This window comes from Lissotriton vulgaris, chromosome 1_1 (genome assembly GCF_964263255.1).
Source record: "Lissotriton vulgaris chromosome 1_1, aLisVul1.2, whole genome shotgun sequence".
NCBI classification, from domain to species: Eukaryota; Metazoa; Chordata; class Amphibia; order Caudata; family Salamandridae; genus Lissotriton; species Lissotriton vulgaris.
This window is the reverse complement of record NC_141685.1, coordinates 127,765,048-127,791,195: the sequence shown is the minus strand read 5'-3', so window position 1 is coordinate 127,791,195 and position 26,148 is coordinate 127,765,048. Positions and strand designations below refer to the sequence as shown.

The window sequence follows — 26,148 nt, the reverse complement described above, 5'->3', positions numbered from 1 at the left end:
GGCAGCCCCCTTGTTGGTGCTCCAAAATGGTGTTCCAGGCAGTAACCAATTTCAGGAGTGTGTGCTGCTTGCCTGCACCACACAAAAGTTTTAATTGGGCTTAGCCCTGTTTGTCTTACCGCCTCTGTGGTGTCAGGTGAGGGTTGGAGAGAGGAGGCACACAGCGGGAGTACGCTTCACCTCTCTTCAGCGGTACGTGCTGCCGGAGCACTGACTTATCTTCCATATCAATGCCATATTTGTCGGCCGAAAGACCCAGCTCAAACGGGGTTTATCCCTGGGCAGACTATAGCTACCAATATATTCGACACGTCCTGGCTATTATGGAGGCTGGTCACTATGACCAGGAGAACGCAACGGTATTTGCGGTTGATATTGAAAAGTCTTTCGATACCCTTGAATGGCACTATCTCTACGAGGCGATGCTGCTTATGGGACTGTGAGAGCAACTTGTGGTCTGGACGCAATTGCAGTATACCAGACCAAAAGCCAGAGTACGTACCAGCCGAACTATATCGGCGAGATACTTAGTGGAGAAAGCGATTAGTCAGGCGTGCCCCCTGTCTCCACTGCTCTTTGCTATTGCGATGGAACTTATGGCACCATGTGCAACAACTGTCAGGGCACTTAGGGGTCTCACAATGAGAGAAACTGCTTTTCATGACACAGAAGAGAATTTGATGGGGGCAAGAGACCTGTTGGAGGAATTTGGCCGGCTATCTGGGCTGGGGGTCAACTGGCAGAAATCCAAGCTCTTCCCCCTGGCACGGAGAGAACAACTTACAATTGAGCAGCGGAAACCCCGGTGCTTAACATACCTGTGGGTCAAGATCTACCACAACAGAGTTAATCTACTTGAGGATAATGTGGGATGCGTGATTGGAACCCCGAGGTCCTTCATGAACTTTTGGGGGGCACTTCCGCTTTCAGTGATGGGAAGGATAGCCCTTTTGAAGACAGTGGCTCTCCCCCGGTTCCTCGACATTTTTACTACCCTTTCCCGGTGGATACCAGGGGCGCAGTTCAGAGAACTGAAAACCCTGAGCAGAGTTTATTTGGGGATTAGGGCATCGGAGAGTGGCATTGGCCACCATGCAGCGCCAGACAGTGAAACGAGGCCTCGCAGTCTCTGATTTCTAGCAATATTACATATCGGCCCAACTACAGTGGCTGGTTCAGGGCATTGCACATAGATTATCAGAGATGACCCCTGGCTCCTTTGTACCACCACTCTGGGAGCTCCTTTGGGTTTTCCATGGAGTGCGGTGGTGAAACCTAGATGACTCCACTGAGTTCCGTACACTAGCAAAGTGCTGGAGAAGAAGTTTGCAACAAATATACACTAAGATCGCATAGTCTGCAGCGCCACCTATGGATTTCCTGCATGTACTTCCATACGGGGGATTGGGAGGGGCTGGCTGTATGGGTGGTAGCAGGGGCGATGAAGCTGGGGGACCTGTAGCAGAATTCAGAGCTGATTCAGTTTGAGGACTTTAGAGAAGAGTTCAACCACCCCCAGGGGCATTTTTTTCTTCACAGGGCACTCACATCGGCTACGATGAAACACTGGGGTGGGGGGGATACCAATATACAGCACTCTCAGCTGGTAACATAAGAACAGTTTCATGCCTTTAAAGAGCCCTTTGGATGGGCTTACAGCTGCCCCTACATGCGCTGCGAGCCAGATGGGAGGAGGGCCAGGTACCCCTATTAGGACAAAAGACTGGGACAAGATTATGGAACGGACGCCAAAGGTCTCTAGAAATGCACATTTAAACGTTAAATTATTATATGTTACATAGATCATACTGGACACCAGAACTCATTGGCAGGTACTTCCTAGTACCGGATGCAGCCTGTCCCCGATGAAGGGAATAAAGGGCCCACATTCTTCATATGTTCTGGGCCTGTCCATCAATTCATACTTTCTGCAAGGGAGTCCTACAGATGACTGAGGAGTGCATTGGAAAGGACCTCCCACGCATCCGGACATTGCTTACTGGATCGGATTCTTCGCCCTACCATAACAAAGTTAAGGAGATTTCAGGACTTAGCAAGATAGCTTGTAATTGGAAGGCAGCAAGGGGCCCATGACTATTGGTGTGGAAGAGGGAGCTGGTAAAGTGGGTGGGCTGAAAGGGGGGAGTCCTCCTGTGGGAAGCGCAGAGGGGCATAGGCAACATTCAGGGTGCCCAAGCTTGGGGCTGACAGCTTGACTGATCCAGGGCCAGACATTCCGGCAAGCTCCCCCACAGGATCGCCTTGACGACTTGTGTGACTGACTACAGGAGTCCCTCCCCGGGTCCGGTCCTACAAAAAGTGCGACTAGGACCTGCCTTGAACACGGAGTTTGGCACCCTCCAACAGGGAAGATTACCGGCTTTGCCAATTTATTATTCACACAATTGATTATGAAGAAAGTGGTGTACTGACTCACGGTTAGTTCATTTTAATGATGACTGAATGTACCAATCAGAATGTAAGCATTCATGCGGCCCCAAAGATACCCATGAGTTGTAATGTATACTCTGCTTATTCCTAAAAATTCAAAAAAATATGTTTAAAAAAAGACAAAAAAAGAGAACTGTTTGTTGACCAAAGAAAAGGAGCACCCAGAAGGTCGAATCTCAGAGAAGGAGGTCCCAGAATCCAATAAACATCTGACATCTGGTAAGTCGCTGGGCCCATGTGGGTTCCCAGCAGAGATCTGTAACTGCCTGGCCACTCCCCTAACACTGGCATTTACTTTTTCTTTTGAGGTTTTATAATTATTGCGGAAAAACATGAAATATATAAAATACAATCAGCCATTTCCACACATAAAGCATTTGTACCGTAACAACATTACGTGGATATTAGGGACACCCACAGCAATAATATGATTTCTTGCAATAAGATCTAGAAACAGTGAGCAAACTGATTCTGACCCCTAATGTATTCCTGGTGTCAAATCAAGAGGTGTCATATAACAGCTCCATAATTCATCACCTTCCAGAGGTCCCAGCTTTTGGCGTGCTTGTAAGAGCATCCCCTGGCCTCACAGATTGGCTGTTGTAGCATTCAAGAACAGTCCATTGGATGTGTCCGTTGTGTTACAGTGGGTGCAGTCGCATCGCTCCACTGTTGTGCTATGTCCCTCTTCCCCAAAAAGAGGCCTATTCTTATCAGAAGCTGTACTGCCCTTGTGAAACGCTCGTCCTTCAAGACGTTTGGCAGGGCTATCTTAGAACAGCACCTCTGTGGTCTCCTAAGGACTCTCATCAGTGCTCCAAATATTCCCTCCTAGAAAGGCTGGACCTAGGAAAACCATGTGATTAAAATAAATCTCTGGTGTGTGGCCACAATGTAAGTATTCCGGTCTTGATCCTTTGACGATTTTCGATAATCAGTAGGGGTCAACTATAACCTATATAAGTATATGAATTGCAGCCTCAAGAGAGGCCATCAGAGCAAACGTCCATTCCTCATCCTGCAACTGCCCAACATTTGCTTCCCAGGTGTCTCTAAGGCATGCACATGTGTCAGGGGTATTTATCACCAGGGATCTGTATATTTATGCACAAGCTTCCCAACTATCAAATCCCTCTAATTGAGCAGCTGCCTCCAACAACATAGTGTAAACTGTACCTCCCGGCTTGCCACTGCGTCATTCACTCCTACTCAAGGATCATGACACAATAATCTAATCATAGCGTGTAGATAAACTCACAATGCAGTCTTTTCAGTTTATTAGATTAAGTCGCTCGACTGACAGAGACAAACGTGGCCACTAAATGAATAAATAGACATTAAGAGACATTTCCTCTCTTGAACATGTTTATTCACCTAGAAGGAAAAGTGTGAGACATTAATCCACTGTGGGTTTGTCAGACAGAATCCCTTTAGGGTCAAAACCAGGACAGGGCATTACCAATCTGTTTGTGCAAGACGCAAACATAAATTTCACTTGAACGGCAACCAATTGTCAAACAGGTTGATCAATCTAAAATTGGGAAAATCTTCCGGGGCCTCTTTCTGAGGACCTTCCTCTTGACCAACAATAGGACCAGAGCTAGTGGTCGGATCCATTTGTTCCACCAAGTGGGTTTTCTCATGTAGAGTCAAACTCTTTTTCACGATTGACACTGCCTTGGAATTTGAGCACTGATACGTTTTTCTAGAGTGGAAGTTCTCTTTTGAAATAGGTGGATTATTTTATCTTCAGTGTTTCTGGCATTTCCAGCACTTTTAAGGATTTATTTTATATTAGCGTTTCTAGGTTTGATTTTCTTTGGCATACATGCCAAGACAGGATGCAGTTCTTTCGAGTCACCTTTACACCTGATTGGGCAGCTCGTCCATGTTCTCATATAAACTGTGTCTGTTTTGTTTGATATTTTATATTCAGTTGCAGCTGTGGGCATCTTTACATCTTCGGGATCTTATAGGCCCTGGAGGGAAGCCCACTGGACCAGCAGAGGCTATGGCCTTTACCCCCACATTAGGACAGTTCGCCACATTTTGTGAGCTCTACCACGGCTAGCAGCGATCTCTGTACCTTCAGTGGCGCCGCCATTCTAACGGCTCTGCTGAAGGCACTGGACCTTCACCAAGTGCGCATCTCATTTTAGTACCCGCTCTGCAAACTTTTTTGTTGGCAAGTAACAAATTCTCAGAACAGCAGTTAATTTCTTTTCCATTTACTTATATTTACACAGACACACCCACACATTTATACGTATGTATATGTGTGCATATATATTGTTTAAAGGCATATGTTGGTAAGAAGCACAGAAGGACATCAATTCTACAAAAACCGGTACATATTCTATAAAACAATACCAGAGCGATTAAAATGTCAGACATATGTGTAGAAACAATTATATTGTGAAACACCAGTCCATAGAACTTTCACGAGCGCTATCCCCGTGCAGTTCCTGTGACCACAAGCTTCTTTCTCCCCGGATCTGCTGCTCTGATCGGTGCCTGTCCTTTTATACACACAAGAGGCATGTGAACTCACATAGAAGCCCCCCATTTACCCCCCCCACACACACTAGCGGTGGTGCAAAAGCGCAAAAAAATCCACGAGGGTTATGGTGCTACCACACGCAGAAGTTACGTAGGAATTTACTTCAGTTAGGGGAAGTGCTAAGACAGAGCTTGAGCAGAGTAATCGAATATGAAAAATGATTATGTGAATTCTAATCCTATATTTGGCTGTGACTTTACTGTGGGTTAATTAGCAAGGGCATACCGAATGAAAGAGTCACGAGAATTGAGATCCCTTCGTAACGATTACGAATATATAATGGCCAAATTGATGCAGAAGGAGCTTTCGCCCCGGATGTAGGGGTCACTGCGTTTTCCTACACTGGACTGCCATAACTCCCCAGGCGATCTTGGGGAGGCAGAAAAAGTGAAGGTCATCACTTCCTACTGAGGGCAAGATGAATGCCATTTTCACCCAATGGCCCTGTTGAGCATGAACCAGCAGGTCAAAGGATTATGCCTGTGGTGCAGCAGAAGCCCCGCCTATGTACACCCTGCTGAAAAACGACGGTGCTCCATCTCCAGCAAACACCAAATGACAACACTTGCGTCTTTGTGTGCATGTTATAGGGTAATATGACTGAAACCTCTAGAATTATATCTATGTTTATAAGTTTCTCCTTTATTGCCATGTCTGGTTTTCTGGTAAACGGCTATAAATTGGATTTGATGATTGATTGGAATATAATCTCTTTTCTTTACACAATTCCGTCTGGAGCATGATACCCCTGTGTGTTGGATACTGCAACGCTTCAATGTGTAAACTTTGTTGAAAAAATACTTCCGATAGTACAGAATTCTCACCAAATTTAGAGGACCAGAGCCTTGATACTGAATAACTGCATTTGCCTCCAATGGCATACAGAACAACATTTTAAATCCTCTGCACTGTCTTTAAAGTAAAGGGTAGACATGGACCTAAATGTCACCAGTCAATGAACCTGAACTATATTCCAAAGAGCAACCTGAAATCTTGTGATATAAATCGGATAGTTTATGCCAGGAACAACTGAAAAACCCTACGGTGGAAAAAAAACTGTTTTGGAATTCTCTGTATCCAAAACAGAAGAATATAACTAATCTTACAATGCATAAAAAAGTGAAAACAAGCCTATTGAAAGAAGCTTTCCTAGCCACCCAGGAAACTTTTGAGATTATCTCCGAACAGTGTGTATTCTTTCATGCTGAATGAGATTACCTATGTGATTGAAGCTTTTCAGGCACCGTTAAGGCTCTTCTCCAGAATACGTTTTCTCATGTCGAATAAGACTGGATTTGAGACTGAAACATTTCTGGCACTCCAAGCAGTGATAAGGCTTTTCTTCAGTATGTGTTCTCTCATGTTGAGTGAGAATGTATTTGCAGGTGAAAGTTTTCTGGCATTCCAAGCACTGATATGGCTTTTGTCCAGTGTGTGTTTTCTCCTGTCGAATGAGACTAATTTTGAGACTGAAGCTTTTCTGGCACTCCGAACACTGATACGGTTTTTGCCCAGTGTGTAGTCTTTCATGTTGAGTTAGACTGCTTTTGTGATTGAAGCTTTTCCGGCACTCCGAGCACTGATAAGTGTGTGTTCTCTCATGTTGAGTGAGATTGAATTTATGACTAAAACTTTTCTGGCACTCCGAGCATTGATATGGCTTTTGTCCAGTGTGTGTTTTCTAATGTCGAATGAAACAAATTTTGTGACTGAAGCTTTTCTGGCACTCCGAGCACTGATACGGTTTTTGCCCAGTGTGTATTCTTTCATGTTGAGTTAGATTGGCTTTTAAAATGAAGCTTTTCTGGCACTCAAAGCAGTGATAAGGCTTTTCTTCAGTATGTGTTCTCTCATGTTGAGTGAGAATGTATTTGCAGGTGAAAGTTTTCTGGCATTCCAAGCACTGATATGGCTTTTGTCCAGTGTGTGTTTTCTCCTGTCGAATGAGACTAATTTTGAGACTGAAGCTTTTCTGGCACTCCGAGCACTGATACGGTTTTTGCCCAGTGTGTATTCTTTCATGTTGAGTTAGATTGGCTTTGTGACTGAAGCTTTTCTGGCACTCTGAGCACTGATAAGGCTTTTCTCCAGTGTGTGTTCTCTGATGTTGAGTGAGATTGTATATCAAGACAAACACATGGTGTAAAAGAGTATATCTCTCTGGTTATCAATACGGATTTGGAAACAAATAATATTTTCTCAAAGCCCAAATGTCGCCTCTGTCATTAAGTCCTGTAGTCGCTGTATGATATTTCTCTATCAGTCTATCCTCTAATCTGTTTAGCTTAGTCTGTATAATTTCCTGAGTGTTGTTTTGAACTTTAATCAGTACTGTCCAACTGATATTGATCTCACTATGGCCAGGGCTCGAATAGTGCTCTACCAGTGAAGCTCCAATGATTTTGCACTTTATTCGAAATTTGTGTTGTAAAATGCGATTCTTTATCGGCTGTGTAGTTTGACCGATATAGTGCTTATTACATGGACAGGTGACACAATAAACAACATTCTTTGTGTTACAATTACTGAATGCTCTCCCGGTATGTCGTTGTCCATTAATCATCACTTCTTTAGAGTCTTTTGTCAATATACATGCCACACACTGTTGGCACCTGAAGTGACCCACCACTGGCGGGAGGCCGCATCATAAGCAGAGTCTTGTGCTAGAGGGTCCTCAGACCCCTCTCAGTCCTCCCCTTCCTCCGAAGTCGAACAGGCTCAAAATAAGGAGGACGGACATAGAGCACAAAAGGGTCCATCGGCGTCGGTATTGGCCAATAGGGCAAAGGGTCCGGGTCCGGGTCAGGGCTGAACCTGGGGACAACGTCATCCCAAGCAGGCGACATCAGAAGCTGTGCTGTGGAGATCAGCGCTGGTGGCGGTGTCACCAGGTCAACCGGCGTTGATTGGGGTCCGATTCCATATCCCTGGGGGGCTTGCGGCGTCGGGCCGGAGCAGCTGGCGACACAGGGGCTGGAGTCGCCACAGATGGTAAAGCAGGACCCCCCATCGGGCCTAATACTTAACTTACATTGCCTCCGGGATAAGCCTTCCTGCTCGTGTCACGTTACCTCGAACTCCTAAACATACTTATTGAGTAAAGTTACAGGCAATGAGGTATCATAACCATGAAATTGACCAAATGTTATGCATCATCACATTTAAGCATTTTCCTTATGGAGTGGGATGGCGATTGCCATTGGAAAGGCAAGGTTTGTGGCTATTCTCACATATTTTCCATGATTTTTCCTACACAATTTGAGCAGCTACACTTGATGCCAAAAATGACCGATGTAAGTGTGCTTATAAGAGGGAGGTATCCTGTTAGCAAGTAAGTGTAAAGGAACGAAAGTCTGGCAAATGAAGTGCCGTTTGGTACCGATTTGCGGGTTGATCAACCATCGCACAACTCTGCAGGTCATAAGAAACGAGACAAGTAGATGAATTATACGTCTTGTTTTCCTTCCATCTCTTTTAGATTGCTGGGATACTGAACCCCTTCGAGTCCATGGGGCACAGTTAGGTCCCACTACATGTATGTAAATATGTACGAGGGTGTGAGCAAGAGGAATGTCTGGTTTTGTCACAGCAAGGTGCCCATCACGTTTTTATGCATGAGAACTACCACGTTTTGTGCATGAAAACAATCACGTTTTTTACATATAAAAACGTCCTGTTGAGGACCACGGGAAATGTAATCACGTTTTCCACGTGCAATCCAAAATATGTATTATGTGTGTTCATGTTAGGGGTAACACCCCTTGACTTTTCAAGTTGTTCTTTGTCTTACAGGAACCTCGTGATTCAAATGAATACATAGGTACTATATGCATGCACTAAATGTCGATTGCAGCATTTTATTAAAAAACTCATTGCAGCGTTAAGGAGTGGCGAACACAGGGCTGGTCCCTGTGTAGTCCCGAAGAAGTGCTTGGGGTATGCACGAAACATGTTGACAGGAGTTGATAGGTACACCTTGACACATTACGTTTAGGTATCCTTTTTCCACCCCATATTTTAATGTTACCACCTGGAAGCAGGAATAAAGTTTATTGAAAGCTTACTGGTCAGGTATTTTTAAACACATCACGTAGACCACTCCACTATCACACCCGCACCACACATAGTCAATTATAAGTGCTCCTACGTAATTCGCAAGTCGCAGCACACCCCAGCCCGTAGAGGACTGGGATGGCCCCTATGATGAAGCATGTCACCATGGGGCAACCCTGGTGAGTGAGGGGACACCAAGAAAAAGAGCAATTCTCTTTTTCCATCTACTATACCTTCCAGGCGAACCCCAATGAGTGTTGTGAATGGAATTATAGGGACCGGCTAGGCTTTCAGGTTTCTGTTTTCAGAGATCTTATGTTGACTACAGTATTTGGAGGGTGAGCCTATGCCTTTTTCCTCCTTCTAACTCCCTTTCCTTTTGTACCGATGTAAGTGTGCACATTGGGTGTGAATAAGAAGGTGGAGATAAAAAACATTTCACGGTCTAATTCACGTTTGCGTCACAGTCTCTACGACAGACAATCCACGGAAGACAGTCTGGGACAAATGAACCAATCACCATAATCTACACATTTCATACACTCATACACTCATACACCCTGTTTCTTTAATTGAATCCCGCAAACAATCGGAAATGATATGGAACAGGCTGTCCTCCTAACTGTACGTGCACAGGCCTCTGTTTACCTTCTTTATATTTTTTTTAATGAAAGCTTCGTGAAACACAAATGCACATTTTCAAGCTATACAAGCACTATTCAAACATTGTCCACGCCTCGAAGTTAAAGGCCCATGTTGATAAACAGAGTCAGATTCTGAAAGAGGAGATTATGACAGGACTTTGAATAACTATTGTCTTAAAGACAGCAGCCTTCCCATGCAGACTTCTAATCACAGGTGTTGAAGGAAGAGCACGAGGTAAGAACACAGGATAGTATGGATTTTGCATAAGTCATATAAAGTACTACGTACTACGTCAAAACTATTTCCAATCTAATAGAACCTGCGGTTCAATGGTGGAAATTCCGGGCCCCTCCGATCAGCCACTGAGGTAATCGTCACAGGTCACATATGAACCGATTGACCATGGGAATGCAGCTGATCGCAGTTGTATCGATACTGCATTGTATGTTCAGTGGTAACATTAAAAACAACGTCACAATTGCACCACAACCGTTTATAAAATAAAAGGTTGACAGTGTTTTGTAGAACTGGTTTCAGCGCATCAGAAAGAAAAAACAATGACGTCAAAAGCATCATTCAGAAACAGCAGGGCAACATTCATACATAGAGCAATATGGGGACGTATGCGCTCCACAACGGAACACAGGCTCTGTGATGGGGCTGATGCATAGGTTAGTGTGGTACTGAAGAGTCCCTGCCTGAATATGCAGGAGGCAAGATGCACAAATATCCTAAATGTTTAGGTCTCGCCTACAGACAAAACAAGCATTGGCATAGCCAATAGGTCTTGCCTTTGGGAGCTTATAAGTGTTTAGTTATGCAGCACAATATCCTTGTTTTTAAGGCCCTTAGCATCACGCTGTTTGTTCATTTGCATCTCTCAGATGCTGCGAGCCAAGAGATTACAATCTTTACTGCAAGGCTCAAAGCACTTAATTAGCTTGTCCTGGTTTCCTTTCACAACTGGCGAAAACAAGTTAACATTTCACACTATACTAGACTTTTTTGTTTCCCTTTTCAGACATTATTTACAGTTGCGGGATAAAGCCGAACTGGCTGCGTGCACCTTGTATGGATGCGGGTGGAAGACACTGGAGCCGATTCTTTGTGCTTGTGAACATATGATCTGCTTCCCAAAGTGGGCCTAAGTCCACTGTGCTGCTTCATTAGCATATGTGAAATTGTTCTTCAGTCGTACTTTCTCGCATATTATTCTAGCAGCATCAATATTTGTATTTTAAGTTATGTTCGTGTTATAGTGTCCAATGGCGCAGCGCTTCAGGCTGTTTCATAGTTGTAACCTCTGCCTTGCTGAATTCGCAACGGATTTTGAAAAACTAAGGAGTTCGGCCCTTGTGGACACGTGGTTAGGCTGGACCCTACTTAAATGAGAAAAACACAAACATGCCCAGACCACCATTATTTTAGACAGAATTCGATAGGCCAAACCATCAATTGTCTAGTTTGATCAGGTAGTTTTATTTATACCAATCTTTTATATGTATTTTTTCAATTTTTTATGAAAACATTTTTAGCAAATAGGACCACTGCACATCCATGTATTTACACTGTTATACAATACAATTTACAAACAAATACTGACAAAACAGAAGATCATTGAATGAAATGAATACTGACATCCTACATAAAACACAAAACTAATACACAAAACCATGCATCATATAATCATATGCCTTGAAATTTGATACTTAAATCAATTCTAAACTAAAGGAGTTTTAGTCAATTAATGACCACTGTTTGGGCCAGCAAATGATGGAAAAAATGCTCCTTTTGTAAGTGCAGACGCGTTTCGATTCCAGGACACCAGTCCCTGGGATCTCTTCAGGGCGTTGTCGTTATATCTATGGAAGATACAAAGAAAACAATAAAGTTTTATTCACAATTTTCCATGCTCGCCTCCATTCAAATGAGACTCAGTATTTTAAAACATTTTGTGCGAACCTACCAAGTGATTTCCAAAGAGAGTGGGAACTACGGAATACATTCTTGTAATTAGACGAATCTTGTCGCGTGAGGGAGCAAACTTGAAAGTCTTCCTTGCTTGTTAGATGGTTGCCTCCGCCTTACATGCAAACTGCCATTCTGTTAAGAGAAATGGCTAATGTTGTTTCTGTGCAATTGCTGCTTTGTTGCTTCTAACATTTATAATACTTGCTATCTGACCTACCTTGTTGGGCCGATATATTCAGGTTTCAGCTGGTTAAATTCGTGGGCCTTTTTGTGAATTCCCAACGAATGGCACGCCATGAACCGTCTGCGTAAGGATAGCAGGGTGAGTTCATGTCTTAATTAAGTGAAGTAAATATACCATCACATCAAATGTCAGCAGCGAGCGTGAAACTCGCTGATCTTTTACATTTGTACGTCCACCTGCATACAACAAAGCATTCTTATTATAAGCGATGCTCATGTTATAGTGAACATCAGTTTAGCGCTTCTGGCTGTTTTATAGTTGTAACCTCTGTCCTTACCAATTTCCTATCAATGGCATGGCGGGTTGACGTCAGAATTAAGTGCCGTAAATATACGATCACACTTGATGTCAGCAGCGAGCGTGAAACTCGCTGATGTTTAAAATTGCACACGCATCTGCACAAAACAAAACTTAATTATTTTCAGCTATGCTTGTGTTATAGTGAACACGGGCTCAGCCCTTCAGGCTGTTTTATAGTTGTAACCTCTGGCCTTACGAATTCCCAACGAATAGCATTACATGTACCAACTGCGTAAGGATAGCAGGGTGAGTTGGTCAGTATTAAGTGCTGTAAATATACAATCGCACTTGATGTCAGCAGCGAGCGTGAAACTTGCTGATCTTTTACAATTGCACACACACCTGCATAAAGTAAAACATTCTCATATTAAGGTGTGCTTGTGTTATAGTGTACACGGGCTCAGCGCTTCAGGCTGTTTTATGGTTCTGACCTCTGGCCTTACTAATTCCTAACCAATTGCACGCCATGTATCAACTTCGTAAGGATAGCAGGGTGAGTTGATGTCAGCATTAAAGGGCAGATGCATCAAAGGGTTTTGCTCATTATGTTTCTATAGGAGAATGTGTTGATGCATATGGCCCTGTCAGGGTTTGTTTTTTTTAAAACATACATAAAATAAATTCTCATTTACAATGCAACATTTTAAGGTATTAGCATTATAAATGACAATGGCATTTCTTTATCTATTTTCAAAACTAACACATAGATAAAAACTTTACCATTTACAATGCTGATAGCTCTAACTTTTGCAAATGTGAGACCTATTGAATTGCCAAGGCTTGTTATACATGGAGTTGCAAATTTTCTTGATGCTATTAGTACTGACGCACCTGTCCTAGCTGTTAGAAAAATTCCAATAATGTTCGTGGACGACATGCTGATAATCTCAAAAACGCCTGGGGGCTTGCAGCGTGCCCTCCAGCGCTTTGAAGAGTTTTGTCTTCTGAGGGGTCTTAAAATTAATTTCCTAAGACAAAGTTTATGGCATTCAATTAGCATAGATCGTTTAAAGGGAGAATGATGATGGATGGGCTACCCCTGGAGCAGGTTGGTGCTTTTATTTATCTTGGCATCAAACTGCAGAAGGATATGAGGTGGAAGCCACACATTGAAGGCATGACACTAAAGCATCGGCAGCTCGCTGGAACCCTAAGAAAAGAATTTAAAACTACTTTTACTAAACCCCTAAGCCCGGTACTCCAAAGTTACAATACCAAAGTGGTGAGCTCAGTTCTCTACAGGGCCGAGCTGTGGAACTTTGGAAACCTGGCCCACCTTACAAAAGCGGAACACACGTTCTTCAGCGCAATTACTACTATGCCATAAAGTATACCGATGCTCCCTCTAAGGAATGACCTAGGAAGATAAGCTCTGAAGGACCTGGCCATACTACGCCCAATACTAGACTGGCATAGAATCTGGTGTACAAAGGAATTGGCCGTGTTCACACAGGGCCTAAGGTATATCGTAAACACGGACTGCTTCTGTGAAATTAGTTGGCTGCGCAAACTGAGAAGTTTGTTAAATAAAATGGGCCTGCAATACCTGTGGGATTCACCCCCCACCGAAACATTCCCAACAAAAAATTGTCTTAAAGAAGTTCATTGGGAAACAGTGGTGCACAATGAGTTTATGCGCCATGATACAACTTCTCTCTCTGGGCTTTTTCTTCAGACCAAGCCAAGCCCTGGCCTTGAGCCGTATTGGGACATTATTGGGAACCCTCTGGATCGCAAACTCTATTTCCAATTTAAATCTGGATCTCTTCCATTGAAGTATTTTACATCTAAATGGTCTGTTATTAGGGGCAACAAATGTCACTTATGCACTACACAGGTAGAATCATTTGCACACGTGCTCTTTGTTTGTCCTGCGTACGCTAGCCCAAGTAAGGTTTGGCTGGTCCAGCTACGTAAGAACCTGGCTACAAGATCACATACTAAATTCCCGTCTGTCTGAGCATAGATCAGCCATACGTACGGGTGAACTGCAAGCCCCATTAGTCAAACACTACATCGAGGCAATGCATAATCCAAATGATATACGTTGGTATATCTTGGAAAAAATACGCAAGTCATCGGGAACTCTAAGCACACAAGTGCGAAAATGCAGAGAAGTTTATTGGATCTTTACCTTGGATACATATATCAAAGGACTAAACAATGAGATACCTTTCTGCACACTTCAGCTATCATCCTCTGTGCAATTATCTCACATGTAGTGTTAATTTCATTCGATTAGTACCCCCTGCTTCTTTCTTCAACCCTAGTATTCAACACATCCCTCTGCACGTTGGCCCTCTCACATCAGGTCCTTCCCCCTTTTCTATTTCTAATTTTTATTTGTTACCTTTATTTCATCATCATGATCTGACATTCTCTGTAGACCTATACTGTTATGCATAACATCGCTACCGTGGAGATTTTGTTATCTCCCAGCGCTATCATTACTATTCACCTTCAGAATTTCTACCTTCAATATGTCATTTTCTATACATTTTTAAATCGCTCGCATTTATAAATATATGGCTGTACATTATACCGGCATTTTTGCAAATTAGATGGTCTGATAGATATTAACAAATTGCCCACTACAAATATCTCGCTGTGTATTTTATCACCATTTGTGTAAATGAGGTGGTGACACATGCACGCTTACATTGTCCGGAACACATCATTAACACGTTCCAAGATGTCGGACTAAAGATAAACAATAACCCGGCACCTCGGACTTTGCCCTTTTTCTCTTTCAATCACTCTCTTGAGGGACGTCCCCTTTCCATCCACAATGCGCGCCAAATGTGCATTGATAAACATCGCTCCACCCAACAACGCCCTCGGCTCATCGGGACTCATTTCCAAGGCGCAAGGCAGACTCCACTATAGGATCGACCGCGGGACCGTCAATACAGGTATTTTTCGGTCACCACCCCCACTGTGCCTAACAACCCAGCTCATTCCATCGGCAGGTTCGACGCGTGCCTAATTACACCTTGTCCCGTTTTCTCCTAGATAACGATAATACGGATCCCATACAGGCTGCAATCCTGGGACATTACATTTGGAACCCCGCATAGAATTATCAATAAGACCGCCTACCAGGTACTATTATAGGTGTCCACACGTTACGGCCCATAACCTAGGGTTTATTTGAAAATCTAGGTATAAGTTTTTAACGGAGATATCCATTCAAAACATTCCTATCTGTATATACGACCACTCTACCCACAGATACAAACAACCACAGAAGTTTCTCCACTCCCTACTCTGATAGCCTGTTCACACAGCTTTACCATCTCATCAGACTCCATCATTGGATTTTGAGACACATTCAGTGTGCAGGTACTCATTATTTTCAACAGCCCTATTTATTAATGATTATTTCATTCGACTATCCTTTGAAATGTCGAACCCTTTTCTATTCCTAATTTTAGTACGAGCCAAATTTTCACCTATATGAACGGTCTAGGAGGTCCCTAATCTCCTTACATAAGGTAATCTAAACTCTCTATCCTTTCTAGATACTTGGGCCCCTTAAAGGTTTAATCCTCATTTTTGCCTCACTGATATTCTATTCATTTCCCCCTTTTGCAGACTTTATTGCTTCCAACCTGTATACCACTTTCAAGCTGCCTTGATAATATTCACCCATTTTTAGGTACTTTTGCTTTCCTTTTTTCCTTCCCTACCCCTCCGTCTCTTTCTCCCGCTACCCCCGCACATATAAACCATCCTAACAAAACTTCCCTCTTTTCATCCCACCCGCCCGCACTGAACATACCTCCCCTACAATCCCCCTTCCCCTCCCCCCCGCTCCTTTCCAGTTTCCCTTAATTGTATCATTAGGTTGCAATACTAGTACTTATTTTCCCTTCCCCTTTTATTTGTATTCTTAGGTTGCAATACCAGTACCAATTCCCCCCCCCTTTTCTTTTTCTTTTCCCCCTCCCCCACCCCCACCCTCCCTCCCAAACGGGTTAGCCAGAATGCCCAAAAAGTTGCAGGAAATGTACTTTTGCACTCTTGTATGATAGCTTTTTTTATATGTATATGTAATAGTAAATCTGTACACATGTAAATAAGGTTATTGTGGTAGTTCTGTGCCCCACTTTTTGATATAACATCTGTAAATATTGTATATAGATAGACACTGTTAAGGTTTTATTGTAAAGTTTTTTGTATAGGATACTAGACTGACATTGTGATATGTATAAACTGACACTGATATATACTTTTGTATGTTTGTATATATATTTCCCCATATAGGTTCTCTGGAAATACTCATGGCTTCCTGATGAAGGCTCACATCCGAAACGCGCGTAGTACACTGTAACTTATAGCCATGTTTTAAACAACAACTGTAATGCATTATAAATACCCATGAATTGGAACTTACAGTATGTTATATATGTAGAAAGTTTGTAATTTATATATATTTAAAGTAGCCAAATATCATTGCTCTCCTCTCATTTTAAAAAACCAAATATGATTGAATAAAGAACACCAATTTTTGTACCAAAACTTTGGTTTAGATACATTCACTTTTGTCCGATGTCAGTCACAGTCCATAATTTAACCTGTTCCTAATTTACTGTATTAACAATTGTTACAAGATCACATACCACAGCCCTGCGTATCCTTTTCACTGATCCATCTCCCAGGTATGCAGTTCCGGTGGCAAAATATTTGAGGTGGATGTGGACTATACGCACTAAACAAATCAAGGATGAATAAAGTCCAGGATGAGGTCCCACTAGTGCGCAGGATTGAGCTTACGTCGTCCTGCGGGCTCTTCTACCCTTGCTGATGGGCTAACGATTGTTTTATGTGTGTTATTTTAACAATGTGTCTTTTTAATCTTCTTATTATTTTTTAACATAATGATGGTCCTGATTGCTTATTTGCACAATTGTTTAATTCAGATCTTAAATTTCTGTAATTATTGCTCTACTTCTTTTTAATTACAATGCTTTTATGACTTGCATAGGCGAATAAAGCTTTCTTGACTTGACATTTTACAGCTTTGGACTCACTGTGGCCTGTTACAGCTCGCTGCCAATTGATACATTTTACCGCTTGGGACCCCCTGTGACCTGTTACACCTCGCTGCGCATTGATTCATATTACAGCTTGGAACCCACTTCGGCCTGTAGCAGCTCGTTGCTCAATGATACACATTGCATTTTGGGACCCACTGAAACCTGGAACAGCTGAGCACCCATTAATAAATGATACAGCTGTTACAGCTTTCTTCTCATTGATTCATGTTACCTCTCGGAACCCACTGAGACCTGTTACAGTTCACTACCCATTGATACATGTTACCGCTCTGGACATACTGAGACCTGTTACAGCTCGCTGCCCATTTACACATACTTCACCTTGGGCCTGTTACAGCTCGCTGCCCATTGATTCATGTTACAGCTCGGGACCCACTGAGACCTGTTACAGCTCGCTGCCCATTGAAACATCTTACAGTGTGGGACCCACTGGGGCCTATTACAGGTTGCTGCCCATGGAAACATGTTACATTTTAAGACCCACTATGGCCTGTTACAGCACACTGCCCATTTATACATACTACAATTTGAGAACTTGAGAACAGTTACAGCTCGCTGCCCATTGATACATAATAAAGTCTGGTGACACGCTGAGAACAGTTACAGCTTGCTGCCCCTTGATACATAATAAAGTCTGGGACACGCTGAGAACAGCTACAGATCGCTGCTCATTGATACATACTAAAGTCTGGGACACACTGAGAACAGCTACAGATCGCTGACCATTGATACATAATGAAGTCTGGGACACACTGAGAACAGCTACAGATCGCTGACCATTGATACATAATAAAGTCGGGGACATGCTGAGAACAGTTACAGATCGCTGCCCCTTGATACATTATAAAGTCTGGGACACGCTGAGAACAGTTACAGATCGCTGCCCATTGAAACATAATAAAGTCTGGGACACGCTGAGAACAGTTACAGATCGCTGCCCATTGATACATAATAAAGTCTGGGACACGCTGAGAACAGTTACAGATCGCTGCCCATTGATACATAATAAAGTCTGGGACACGCTGAGAACAGTTACAGATCGCTGTCCATTGATACATAATAAAGTCTGGGACACGCTGAGAACAGTTACAGATCGCTGCCCATTGATACATAATAAAGTCTGGGACACGCTGAGAACAGTTACAGTTCACTACCCATTGATACATAATGAAGTCTGGGAAACGCTGAGAACAGTTACAGGCATAGCTGTTCATGCATAATAAATGAGTTATTGGAGAAATCAATAATCCTAGACTAGGGAAAGTCCCAATGGCTTAAGGGTCTGGTTTCTAAAAACTCGTGACGTTGGGGTGGACGGATGTAGGTGACCATGCCATATTTGAAGAGCATGGCTAATGCCTAAATAAGGGCTATGCAAAGTGTGCCTATATAAGGGCATGTTTTAGGATAGCCTATATACGGACATCTAAATCGAAACAACATCAGTGCTGTGCGGACACCGTATCAGAAATTCCATAACTTCAATCGACGATACTGTAGGGTATGGACATTCTATGATGCAGAATATTGCACTGCTTGGCATTTTCCTCCCAGCAAAGGTGAATTATAGCTGATGTCCACCTTTCTGCCCTGATTTTGTCAAGACTTTTCGGAAGTACAGAGTTGTTTTCCATGGACAAGTTCCACAAGGTTTTACCTGACCAAATCTGTCCATGAGTAACCCAGTGAGTGCAGTAGTGTTACTTTTTTTTTGCAACATCCCTTAGATCGGAAACTCCACTCAGTCATTATTTCAGCCTTCACCTAATAAGTGCACTTAGCCGGTACTAGACCCAGCCATTGAAATTCCAATCCAGGAGCTGGAGGAGCTGGAGGAGGAATTGGAGCAGGAGCTCACTGAGAGTGCATAAAATGCAGATAACGCAGAAAACCTTGAAGATAAAAAAGAGGCTCCGAGTGAGGCTTTCTTCTCACTCTCGGAGGGAGGGGAATGGTCGGATGAAGATGATGGCAGCTTGGATCGAGAGGATAGTGGCTCTGCCTCGGAAAGTGACCCTGATAAGGAAGAGGTCTTACCCTCAACATCAGTTGGAAAATCCAATATAGGGCCAGGAGTATGTGGTCAGAGGCGTGATCAGCCTCAGCGTAACCCCCTAGTGGAGAGCCCTGGAGGAGAGTTAGCACAGATGTCTCTGCTGGAGGTAATACATCAAGAAATACTGGCACACAGAGAAGAGGCCCGACAAGAGAGTCGTAAATCACAAGCTGCAGCTAGGAAAATACAAGGAGCGGTAAGAAAATTGGCTAGAGCATGTACGAACTTGGGAGAACGGGTGACCAATCTTGAAGAAAGAATTGTCACGACAGAGGCAGATACGACAGCTGCTTCACGTAAAGTGGATCAGCAAGGTGAACAGCTGATCGATGTGCAATGGAAACTTGAGGCGTTGGAAAACAGAGCAAGACAAAATAATCTCCGCATTCTTGGAATACCGGAGGGTTCAGAAAACACGGACACAAGAGCCTTCGTAATAAAACTTTTTGATCATGCTTTCACTGAACTGAAGGGCTGGGATTGGGCGAAAGAGATCCAGAGGGCACATCGTATCCCTGCCAAAATTCATAAGAATGCTAAAGAGGGAGACAAACCTAGAGCGATTTTAATTTTCCTTGGTAATTTTAACCTGAAACAGGCGATTTCAGAAAAAGCAAGACCGGATTTAAAAAAGAATATTGATGGCTTTTCTTTCTTTGTACGGCCGGATTTTTGTCATGTTACAGTGGAGAGACGTTGGAGACTCAGACAGATGATAAAACCGTTTCAGGACAAGGGCATGCAAGCATATCTAATTAATCCGGCTCAACTGAAAATAATTAATGGTGGGAGAACCTTGTATTTTTCCTCGGAAATCAAAGCAAAGGAGTATCTAGATTCTCAAAGCTCCTAGGTTATATTATGGATGTGACTGGATAGAGTTGTCCAGGGTGTTGGTGTAGGTGTAGGTGTGCATAGGTTTAAGGAGGCAAACGGGTCGAAGGGTCCATGATGGCTAATATTGAATCTCTTCAGTTAGCACTGCAAACCATCACATGCACAGACCGCTGGGTCTGAGCGCCTCTGAAAAGGGGAGGAAGGGGGGGAGAGGGGGGGCAGAGGGGTTGAAGGGGAGGAGGGGTGGAGTTGGGGGTGGAGGGGAGGGTAGGGGGATGGTGGTGGTGGGGTGTAAAAAGGGGGAAAAAAGTATTGAAAAAAGTATTGAGATGAAAAAGGGCCAAATATTGGTATGTGACAGATTTATGGATACAATCAGGATGGAGATAAAAAAAGACAATAATGTCAGACATTAGGATATGCACTATTAATGTAGGGGGCCTAAATGACTGGAAGAAGAGACAGATATTGAGTCAATTTGTGAAGTTTAACAATATTGATGTAGTTTGTATCCAAGAAACACATTTACCTTGGACTAAAAGGAACTTATTGAATATCCCCGGGTATAATTTGCTAGGCTGTTCGTCACAAACATCTACAATAAGGGGGGTTGCTATTATGGGGAGATGTAATCTGGGGGGAGTGAGACGCACCAAAACAGATGGCTCAGGTAGATGGGCCCTGGTTGAGTTAGAGCTTGGCATCACTTTAGGTGTAATATATGGCGCAAATGATGATGACCCAGAAGTTTTCGATTTGATGGAGGAGGAATTGGCTAATTGGGGTACTCCCTTGGTGTTATGTGGCGATTTAAACATTTCGGTAAATTGGAGGCAAATAGGCAAGTTTAAGGGACGAAAACAGAAGGTGTATAGAGCATTAAGCTCTCTCGTAAAGTCTCATGGTTTGTCTGATGTATGGTCGGAAAAAGTTACTGGAGACCCAGGATACACATATTTCTCATTTCCAGCTCAGAAATTCTCTAAGTTAGATTATTTTTTCGTCTCTACTAGTGAGTTATGTAAGGTTAAAATTACCAAATTACCAAGATTAGTCTCAGATCACAACCCCTTGATAATGACATACAGACTATGTAATTTAGCTAAAAAGACAAATAAATGGACTTTTGAAAGGAAACTTCTAAACGACGACAGATTTGTGAAACATATAAAACAGTGGGCAAAGGAGTTTTTTGAAATAAATAGATATAGCTCGTCCAGGAATGGGGTATGGGAAGCCTTTAAGGCAGCTTTAAGGGGAGAAACAATTAGCTGGTCCGCTAGATTAAGAAAGGAGGATAGAAAGAAGCTTGAAAGGCTCCTCTCAGAGCTAACAGAATCAGAGAATCGGCATACAGAAGAAATAGGACTAGGTAATGATGGGATGGAAACGGCTAAAAATATGGCGTTGATTAAAGGGGATATTCTAAGAATATTCACGCAAAAAGAGACTAGAGAATACCAGACTTCACGAGCTAAAAGATATGAGACAGGAGAGCAAGCTGGCAGAGCGCTTGCATTGCGCATACGACAAGATGTCAATAGGAATATTATAAAGAAGCTTGAAGAGAATGGAATAGTACATACTGAACCAAGAGAGATAATGGGGGTTTTCCAGAGATTTTACCAAAAATTATACGATCAAGAGGCCAGTCAGATACCATCTGGACAAGATTTTGGAATTTCCTATCCAGTATTAGAAGAAAAGGACAGAGAGCAGCTGGAGAAAGATATATCCCCAGAGGAGATCAGAATTGCACTACAAGAACTTGCAGCAGGCAAAGCTGCAGGCCCAGATGGGATACCTATTGAGGTATATAAAACTCTAGGGGAGGAAATATTGCCTATAATTCGTGATCTTTTTAATGGAATAGTATGTTCAGGGAGGATTCCAGAATCATGGAAACAGACTAACATCGTGGTCTTCCATAAAAAAGGTAAACCTGAATATAATCCGGGCACTTATAGGCCAATATCTTTGATAAATGCAGACACCAAACTGTATTCAAAGGTGTGGGCAAAGAGGATGGGGGGAGTCATTGGCCAACTTGTCTCCCCTTGGCAGCACAGGTTTGTCCCAGGAAGGGGTACGACAGACCACATCTCGCGGGCAATCTCACTGTTCGATGCGTCGGCTGCCATGGGGAGGGAGATGGCCATGATTCTCCTAGACGCTGAAAAAGCCTTCGACCGAGTGGTCTGGAAATTCTTATGGAAGGTTTTGGTCAATAGAGGGTTTGGAGGAAAATGTATGAAAGCTATCAAAGCAATGTATGAAGATCCAGTAGCCCGAATTACAACTATGGGACTACAGTCAGATGAAGTGGTTATTAGGAGAGGGACGCGTCTGGGGTGTCCCTGTTCCCCTATACTTTTCGCTCTGTACATAGACCCATTAATTAGAAGAATTTTGGATTCAGATCAAATCCCTCCGGTCATACTTAATGGTCACTCTACTAAAATACTGGCCTATGCAGATGACTTGGCAATAACAACTACCAACCCACAGATGGCCATAACAGAATTGATTCAATTAGCTAAAACTTTTGGGTCTCGATCGGGATACAAGCTAAATGAAGGAAAAACTATAATAATCAGCACTAAGAATATACATAAGGTTGATCGAAGCTACGTGGATTCAGCAGTTTATTTGGGGGTGAGGATTAATGCGAATGTGGGGAAAATTGTACAAGATAATTATGTACCCTTGATTACAACAATAGACAAAGACCTGAGAAGAATTGATGTCCTACACTTATCATTAATTGGTAGAGTGAATGTTTTGAAGATGTCTATGTTCCCAAAAATGTTGTATATTTTCCGGGCTATACCTTTACTAGTAGAAGAGAGTGTCTTTAGGAAATTGGAAGCGGTTTTCTCATAATTTTTATGGCAGTATGGGAAAATTCGAAGATCTCTAGCTCGACTATCAGCTCCATTGGAGGGTGGGGGGTTGACGGCACCAAACTTGAGATTATATCATTGGGCCTGCTTAATATTACAAATGAATGTTCTCTTTAAATACGATGATAGTGAGGTCTTAAATATAGTAGATAGAACTCCAACAATATATGAATTACTAGTTGGTAGAAAAGCAGTGGGTCTGTTTACTCGAGAAATAAACTGTAGATATTTCAAAAGGAGTGGGAGTAGACTAATGTTGAGTACTTGGGGTTTATGGAAAGCAATAATGAGATATTTGAAGATCCCGAAAATTAATTGTATCATAGATATCTGGCATGCAAATCCTTTTGAGCATCTGGGACAGAATAGAAATAGTAAGTTATGGAAGGAAGCAGGGATTAAGTGTTTGGGTGATGTTATGGTAGAGGATGAAATATTGGGCTTCGAGGTGATTCAACAAAAGTTTGGCATACCAGCAAACCAATGGTTCTTACATAAACATCTAGAAGAAACATTAAAGGCGCTTAGACCCAGGATTCGGATTCAGGAGCTCAACCCAATTCTGAAATATGTGAGGAATGGTGGAAAGAAGATAAAAATTGCTTATAGCTATCTTCTTCAGGGCTTGGGGGATGATATTGGTCGAGTTGAATCAGACTGGGCGGAAAGAATTAACGATCCAGATGTGGATATTGACTATGTCCTTGCAATGAATAAAAAGGTTTTAAGAGCTTCGAATTTAAAAGCACAGCATTATAAAACCATTTTTAATTTGTATTATACACCTGCCAAACTGTATAAATGGGGTAAGAGGGATAATGATAGATGCCCTAGATGTGACCAAGGACCAGCAGACTTACCACATATGTTTTATAGATGCCAGAATCTGAATCCTGTCCTTAGAGAAATTGAAAGATTTGTAACAGGGTTGTTAGAGGAACAGATCACCCTATCCTCTACTAGTGTTTTGATCGGTAGGGATGCTAGACTAACGTTAGAGTATGAAGCTGAAGCCTTTATTTTCATCTCCATGGCTGTTCTGAAGATTCTAATCTCGGCTGGGTGGAAAGATCCTGTAGCCCCCACTTTCCAGTTGTGGATGACTAAATTGCTGGGAATACACAATGTCGAGGAATGTTTGTATGAGTTCAAAGGAAGAAGGATGAGGGAATTTGGTTTGAAGATATGGGCTCCGCTCAAAAAGTGGAGAGAAAATAGATGAGTAAGAAAGGAAGGATCAAAGTGAAGAGATTGAATTTATTATTTATATGTTATTACATGTTTTATTGTCTGATTAGGTTGAATCTCTTTGAATGTGTTTATATTATGTTATTTTTTTGCAATTTTTAATACCTGAGTTGTATCTTGTTAAGCTATGTATGTATGCATGTTTTTTTTGTTTTTATGATGCCCGGAATCTTCTCAATAACAAAAAAAAAAAAAAAAAAAAAAAAGGGACAGGAACAGACTAATTTGCATGTAGCCAGGTTCTGAGCTGGGATGGTGCAGTGAACTAAAAAACGGTGATGGATCAAGCCCTGATCTTTGGACTGGGTAAGAGTGGTCTGCTTAATTCAGACACTCTGTTCATCACCACCCCCTTTTCTGAATCACAGCTACAGATCGCTGCTCATTGATACATACTAAAGTCTGGGACACGCTGAGAACAGTTACAGATCACTGACCATTGATACATAATGAAGTCTGGGAAACCCTGAGAACAGTTACAGATCGCTGCCCCTTAATACATAATAAAGTCAGGGACACGCTGGGAACAGTTACAGATCGCTGCCCCTTGATACATTATAAAGTCTGGGACACGCTGAGAACAGTTACAGATCGCTGCCCATTGATACATAATAAAGTCTGGGACACGCTGAGAACAGTTACAGATCGCTGCCCATTGATACATAATAAAGTCTGGGACACGCTGAGAACAGTTACAGATCACTGCCCATTGATACATAATAAAGTCTGGGACACGCTGAGAACAGTTACAGCTCGCTGCCCATTGATACATAATAAAGTCTGGGAGACGCTGAGAACAGTTACAGATCGCTGCCCATTAATACAAAATAAAGTCGGGGACACGCTGAGAACAGTTACAGATCGCTGCCCCTTGATACATTATAAAGTCTGGGACACGCTGAGAACAGTTACAGATCTCTGCCCATTGATACATAATAAAGTCTGGGATACGCTGGGAACAGTTGCAGATCGCTGCCCATTGATACATAATAAAGTCTGGGACACGCTGAGAACAGTTACAGATCGCTGCCCATTGATGCGTGTTACAGCTTCGGACCCACAGTGAATCACAGAAGCCAAAAGGTTAAGGACCACTGCTCTAAAATATCTGCTAAAAAATCTTGAATGTGTTCCTTCTTTATATTAGAACTTGGAATCTACATTTTCAATGAACACTGTACCTTCACCGACACCTCCCGTTCTTCATGTCTAATCCTCAATTTCCTTACGATTCATAAAAGTACTTCTTTTCTTTTCCATCCCTTTCTTTTTTTAAATGTAGCTTTTGGTCCTAAATCTCCCCTTGCCAATCTTTCAGGGGGCTCATTACCCTTTTACTACATTAGTTTTCTTTTATTACTGTCAAATGCGTCCACAGTCATCCCCCTGAGCATATGCTCTCCCCTAGTACCCTCCATACTCCTCTGCTGCAAACGTTCTCCTATATGATGTAAATGAATATTCTTCTATTTCCTATGGGCCGTATTCATAGCTTCATTATAACAAAAGCCATTCATGACTTAAATTAAAATATGATTATTATAATCAAGGGAACACATGTGTAATTAAATATGAATACACTGGTCTTTTCTCGGTATATACTTACATACTGGAGCTAAAAAGAGCTCATTGATATTAACGAGGTGGCTTTGTGTGTTCCATGTAGCGGTAACACACAGTCCCTATATCATTCCATCCCCCAGGCACCATCCCATTCTCTCTTCCCCTCCATGTGATCAGTTGAACGGTCCGGACCTGTCCATCCTCTTCTTGGGTGGAGCAGTTGACTGGGAGAACCTTGTGAGTGTGCGATGGTTCAT

At 42.5% G+C, this 26,148-nt stretch overlaps 1 pseudogene; it reads right to left on the bottom strand.

The window, feature by feature from the left end:
• Positions 1-6,185: 6,185 nt before the first annotated feature.
• Positions 6,186-26,148, bottom strand: part of LOC147737750 (uncharacterized) — a 41,535-nt pseudogene continuing 21,572 nt past the window's right edge.